The 5,482-nt window shown below is 44.8% G+C and overlaps 1 pseudogene; it reads left to right on the top strand.

The window, feature by feature from the left end:
• Positions 1–3,568: 3,568 nt before the first annotated feature.
• LOC115285661 lies at positions 3,569–4,826 on the top strand (annotated as a pseudogene).
• The last annotated feature ends 656 nt before the right edge of the window (positions 4,827–5,482 follow it).

Genomic DNA, 5,482 nt, shown 5'->3' with positions numbered 1-5,482 from the left:
AAGGGAACTCTGTTGCCAACCCATTGTTGGTGTGACTATAAATTAGTCCAGCCACGATGGAAAACACAATAAATTAAAAATAAATCTGCCATTCAATCCAGCAATTCCATATGTGGGTATATACCCAAAGGAACTAAAAACAGGATTGTTTTTCAGGTTTGAAGCCTTTTATTTGCACATTTTAAAAATTGTGCGTTCCAAGAATTAAAATCATTTGAAAAAAGAAATGATTCTTTGATTAAACTGCATGTTACAGCCTGCAGGACACCATGAATCCGCTTTGTTTTGACTCTAGACTCCCCTGTCAATCACACCCAGCTTTGCCCTTCAGCAACATGCAAGTTCCTTTCCTTCTCTGCCCACTAGACAGACAGATGGGAGAGGCAGGAGCAGCCTTTATAGTCACCTTCCTACCCTGTTCGACACTGGCTTAGGGAGTGAGTTGCAGGCTAAGGGTCTAGACTGTTATCTCATTGACTCCTCTGGACTCTGGGACCCCTTAGAGAAGAAGGTTTTAGGATCAAAGGAGCAGGGGTTTGGAGCACTTAGCAGCTCTAGGATCCTATATAAGTTGCTCAGCCTTTCTGTTACTTGTATTTATTTTTTTTTTATCATCTATCAAATGAGAATTACCTACCTCAGGAGTCATGAAAGCCTATATAACAAATGCAAAAGGGCTAACACATAGTATCTAACTCATAGTAAAGACTCCAAAAGCACAATATCTTATGCCTCAGACAAACCAGGTTTACACGCCACTTTTGCCTCAGGTGGCCATGCCACTGGGACCTTAAAGAAATTAAGTTTTACACCCAGGCTCTTCCTGTTCTGGAAATCACTGCTTAAATCATCAGATAGCAAATAGCAAACAGTCATCCATTTGGTTCCCTAATGAAATTATGTCCAGGTAAGAAGCCTTTATTTCCCCCTTGATGTCTGACTTTCCCCAGAGGGAGGTCTTTGACAGGAAACACATGGCTAAAGTAACATCATTGCTCAATCACTTGGCCTTGGGGTATTTTAACAAACCAAATAGCTTCAGGTTCAGACAAAAAAAATAAAGTGAGGGACAGCTAGGCAAGTGATGAATTCCTTTCCTCTCTCCTTTTATTTTTTTAAACCTTTTTAGCATATTGTTTTAGAGGCTGGGTTTGGGTTGAGTTCTGAGTTGGCCATTAGCAATTGGCTTAAACAAGTGATTTAATAGCTTTAAATTTCAATAGTGTGAACTAAGGAAAGCCTCCTTCATCATAAAGGGGTGCTCGGGGTGCACTCCGCACGGTGGCTTGGGTACACACTCAATAAATGGTCTGAGGACATTCAAGTCCCATTGAAACCTTGGAATCACCTCCACTGTCTCCTCCACTCAGCCAGTAGTCTTTAAAATCCTAGAACTTTCTTTGTTCAGCTTTAGGGGGTTGTACTATTCTATTTTTTCTTTGAAGAAGCATTGTTATTTAAAACTTTTCTAAGATTTCTTCCTCCAGTAGAACAAATGGATTATATGCTCTGGTCCTAATAAATGTTCTGAAAGTCAGAGCTTCATGGGGGTTGGGGAGTGCGGAGACGCCTGCTTTCATCAATTAATCAGGAGCTCTTAGCTTGGCAGCCATAGATCCCTTGGCAGTCTGGTTATGCCTATGCGCTTTTCTCAAGAGAACATTTTTCAATGCAAAACTAAAATGCATAAGATTACAAAAGACCCAATTAAAAGAAAATCATCAAAAATGTTTTAATTTTTTATTTATTAATGTTTTGTTTTAATTCCAGTATACTCAACATACACTGTTACATTAGGTTCAGGGGTACAATATAGTGATTCAACATTTCCGTACATCACCCAGTGCGTATTATGACAATTGTGCTTCTTAATCCTTAGCACCTATTTCACCCAACCCCCCACCTATCTCCCCTCTAATAACCATCAGTTTGTTCTCTGCAGTCAAGAGCCTGTTTCGGGGTGCCTGGGTGGCTCAGTCAGTTGGGCGGCTGGCTTTGGCTCAGGTCATGATCTCACAGTTGTGGGTTCGAGCCCCGCATCGGGCTCTGTGCTGACAGCTAGCTCAGAGCCTGGAGTCTGCTTTGGATTCTGGGCCTCCCTCTCTCTCTGACTCTCCTCTGCTTACACTGTCGTTCTGTCTCTCAAAAATAAACAAAATTTTTGAAAAAAAAAAAAAAAGAGCCTGTTTCTTAGTTTGTCTCTCTTTTGCTCTCTTTTTCCCCCTTTGCTTGTTTGTTTTCTTTCTTAAATTCCACTAAAATCATATGATATTTGTCTTTCTCTAACTGACTTATCTTGCTTAGCATTATACTCTCTAGCTCTATGTCATTGCAAATGGTAATATTGAGAATTCATTCTCAATAATACTCCATTGTGTGTGTGTGTGTGTGTGTGTGTGTGTGTGTGTGTGTGTACCACAGCTTCTTTATCCTTTCAGCTATGGATGGACACTTGAGCTGCTTCCATAATTCATAATATAGTCATATATGTGCTCCTTTATCAATATATTAAATAACAAGATCTAGTGGTTAGATTTTAAATTAATGGTAAATACAAGTGATACACTGAGATAGCTTCAAAAACTCGAATGTCAAAAGAAACTATCTATGACTTCCACTGGTGACAGTCACAGATACCAACAAAAATGTGGCTTTGTGGCTCAAACTGATCGTTGGAGAAATTGCTAAATTTCAGGTAGAGATTACTAAAACATTTAAGAAGTCAAGAATAGCACGATCCAAAATGTCTATAGTGGTGATAAGGACATGGTTATAGGCTGTTTTCAGATAATCCAGCCTTGTGGCCTAGGGAAGTGGCAGGTCTTTGCTTTCTAATGCGGAAGTACCACTGGGTGGAGGCATTCAGTCATTGTTTATCCATGTAATTTTGTGGATACTCACTCTAGAGTCAAGGCTGAAAAATTAAGGATTCAGGTGGCCTTTTGCCATTTGTGCCATCCATCTGTCTTGGCAGTGATAAATGAGCCTACAGGTTGATTGACATCTATTCTTGACATCCATTCTGATCCACTGACTGACGTTCCACACTTCATGTAACTGTCCTTCCCCTTTCACGTTCCATGCCTCTAGCTACTCCTTGTCTTGTTCACTTACCAGAAAGATACCGTGACCTATGAATATGTTGCCTTGCAAAGAACATTCTCCCTCCTCTTGAGGATCCCAAAGTCTGCCTCCTCTCAGGCCTTGAACTTCATTTTGAATCTGGCTGGGATACTCAGCCCAACACCACCCTATTTCCCTTTCTAACCTTCACCTCCCTTTCTGAGTCTTTTTGCAAAATGAGATTTCTTCCTGAGTTTGGAAATGTATGGTTTTGTGGGCTGAAATGAATTCTTCCTCTTGCGGAGACTGGAAAGAACATGGGCTGTGGAGACAAACCAGATGGGGTTAGATTCCAGCTGTGTGATCCTGTCCATGTTACCTAACCCCTCTATGCCTCAGTTTCCTCCTAAGAAAAAAGTGGCGGGGAGGGGCAGGGCCGTGGCTGCGGTGGCGGCGGCGAGAGAGAGAGGCAGCGACTCGAGGAGGGCCTTCAAGCCAGATCACAATGAGCACCAAGCAGGTCACTTGCAGGTAGGTATTTTATGCATGGTGTGTGTCGGGAAGGAAGCCAGTGCCTGTTCTCCCACGACCTGGCAAACAGCAAGCCGTCCACTATCTGCAAATACTATCAGAAGGGCTACTGCGCCTACGCGGCTCGTTGCAGATACGATCACACGAGGCCTTCTGCTGCAGCTGGTGGTGCTGTGGGCACCATGCCCCACAGCATGCCCTCCCCGAGTTTCCACAGTCCTCACCCTGCTTCTGACCTCACTGCATCTATTGTGAAAACTAACTTACACGAGCCTGGGAAACGTGAAAAGAGAACACTGGTACTTCGAGGCCGAAATCTGTCCGGCATGGCTGAGGAGAAGACTTGCCCGAGTGTGTTGAGTAATCCCGGAGGCTGCAGCGACCCCCAGAGCAGCCCAGAGGTGAAGCCGCATTCCTACCTCAATGCGATCAGGAGTGGCCTTGACAGCTTAGAAGCTGGCAGCTCCTACAGCAGCAGCGAGCAGCAGCTGTGCCCCTACGCGGCCACGGGCGAGTGCCGATTCGGGGACGCTTGTGTCTACCTGTATGGTGAAGTGTGTGACATCTGTAGGTTACGAGTCCTGCACCCCTTTGACCCAGAGCAAAGGAAAGCTCACGAGAAGATCTGCATGTCCACATTCGAGCACTAGATGGAAAAGGCCTTTGCCTTCCAAGCAAGTCAGGACAAAGTGTGCAGTATCTGCATGGAAGTGGTCCTTGAGAAGGCGTCTGCTTCTGAGAGGAGTTTCGGGATTCTCTCCAACTGCAATCACACGTACTGCCTGTCCTGCATCCGGTAGTGGAGGTGTGCCAGGCAGTTTGAGAACCCAATCATTAAGTCTTGTCCATGATGCCGTGTGATATCAGAGTTTGTAATTCCCAGTGTGTACTGGGTAGAAGATCAGAATAAAAAGAACGAGTTGATTGAAGCTTTCAAACAGGGAGTGGGGAAAAAAGCTTGCAAATACTTTGAGCAAGGCAAAGGGACCTGCCCATTTGGAAACAAATGCCTTTACCGCCATGCTTACCCTGATGGGCGGCTGGCAGAGCCTGAGAAACCTCGGAAGCAGCTCAGTTCTGAGGGCACTGTGAGGTTCTTTAACTCAGTGCGACTCTGGGATTTCATCGAGAACCGAAAAAGCCGGCATGTCCCCAGTACTGAAGATGTCGACATGACAGAGCTTGGGGACCTCTTCATGCACCTGTCTGGAGTGGAGTCATCAGAACCCTAAGGAGTAGACGGTTAACCCTGCATCATGGGCTCTACCAGCCCAGCATTCCCCCAAGATAGGGTGTGCGGAACATCCTGCACTGTGACCTGAAGTGGTGTGTTGCTTGGTTTTGAGTGGGGTGTGCCTACCTCGGTCTCCCCCACTCCTTTATCACAGCCATGGGAGGAGTGAAGGATAAAGTAACCCAGCAAGCATATAGAATCACTACTTTTATAGTTGATCTCTTTAGTTGCACCTCAAGCTCCTAAGGGGGACCAGCTGACATGCCAGATGGGAGTTTTGATTGCTTTTAAAAGCAACCCAGCTCCTATCCTTGAGCTTTAGCTCCCTAGAAACAGTCACCATGCAGAGTAAGTTTTTTTTAACAAAGGATCTTCACCCCTATAAAGTCCTCTCCAGTGGATTTCCCTAGTGTACTTACTGTGTAGTCCAAAACTGTTTCTTGAAAAGCTCTGTATAAATCAACAAGTGGGTACCACACACCTTAGCATGAAACTTGTGCTGTTCAGTGTCCCAGAGCAGGAGTCCTGTTGCCATGTGTTCAGTAAATTCCCTGTAAGGAGCAGACTCTTAAAGTAGCAGGCACCCATTTCTGGTTGGTGCTGGGGCCACATGCTGCAAGGAAACCCATCCCCAGCTGTCACCTATGGGCTTTC

This window comes from Suricata suricatta, chromosome 1, assembly GCF_006229205.1.
Source record: "Suricata suricatta isolate VVHF042 chromosome 1, meerkat_22Aug2017_6uvM2_HiC, whole genome shotgun sequence".
Lineage (NCBI taxonomy): Eukaryota > Metazoa > Chordata > Mammalia > Carnivora > Herpestidae > Suricata > Suricata suricatta.
The sequence above is the reverse complement of the archived record's forward strand: the minus strand, read 5'-3'. Positions and strand labels throughout refer to the sequence as shown.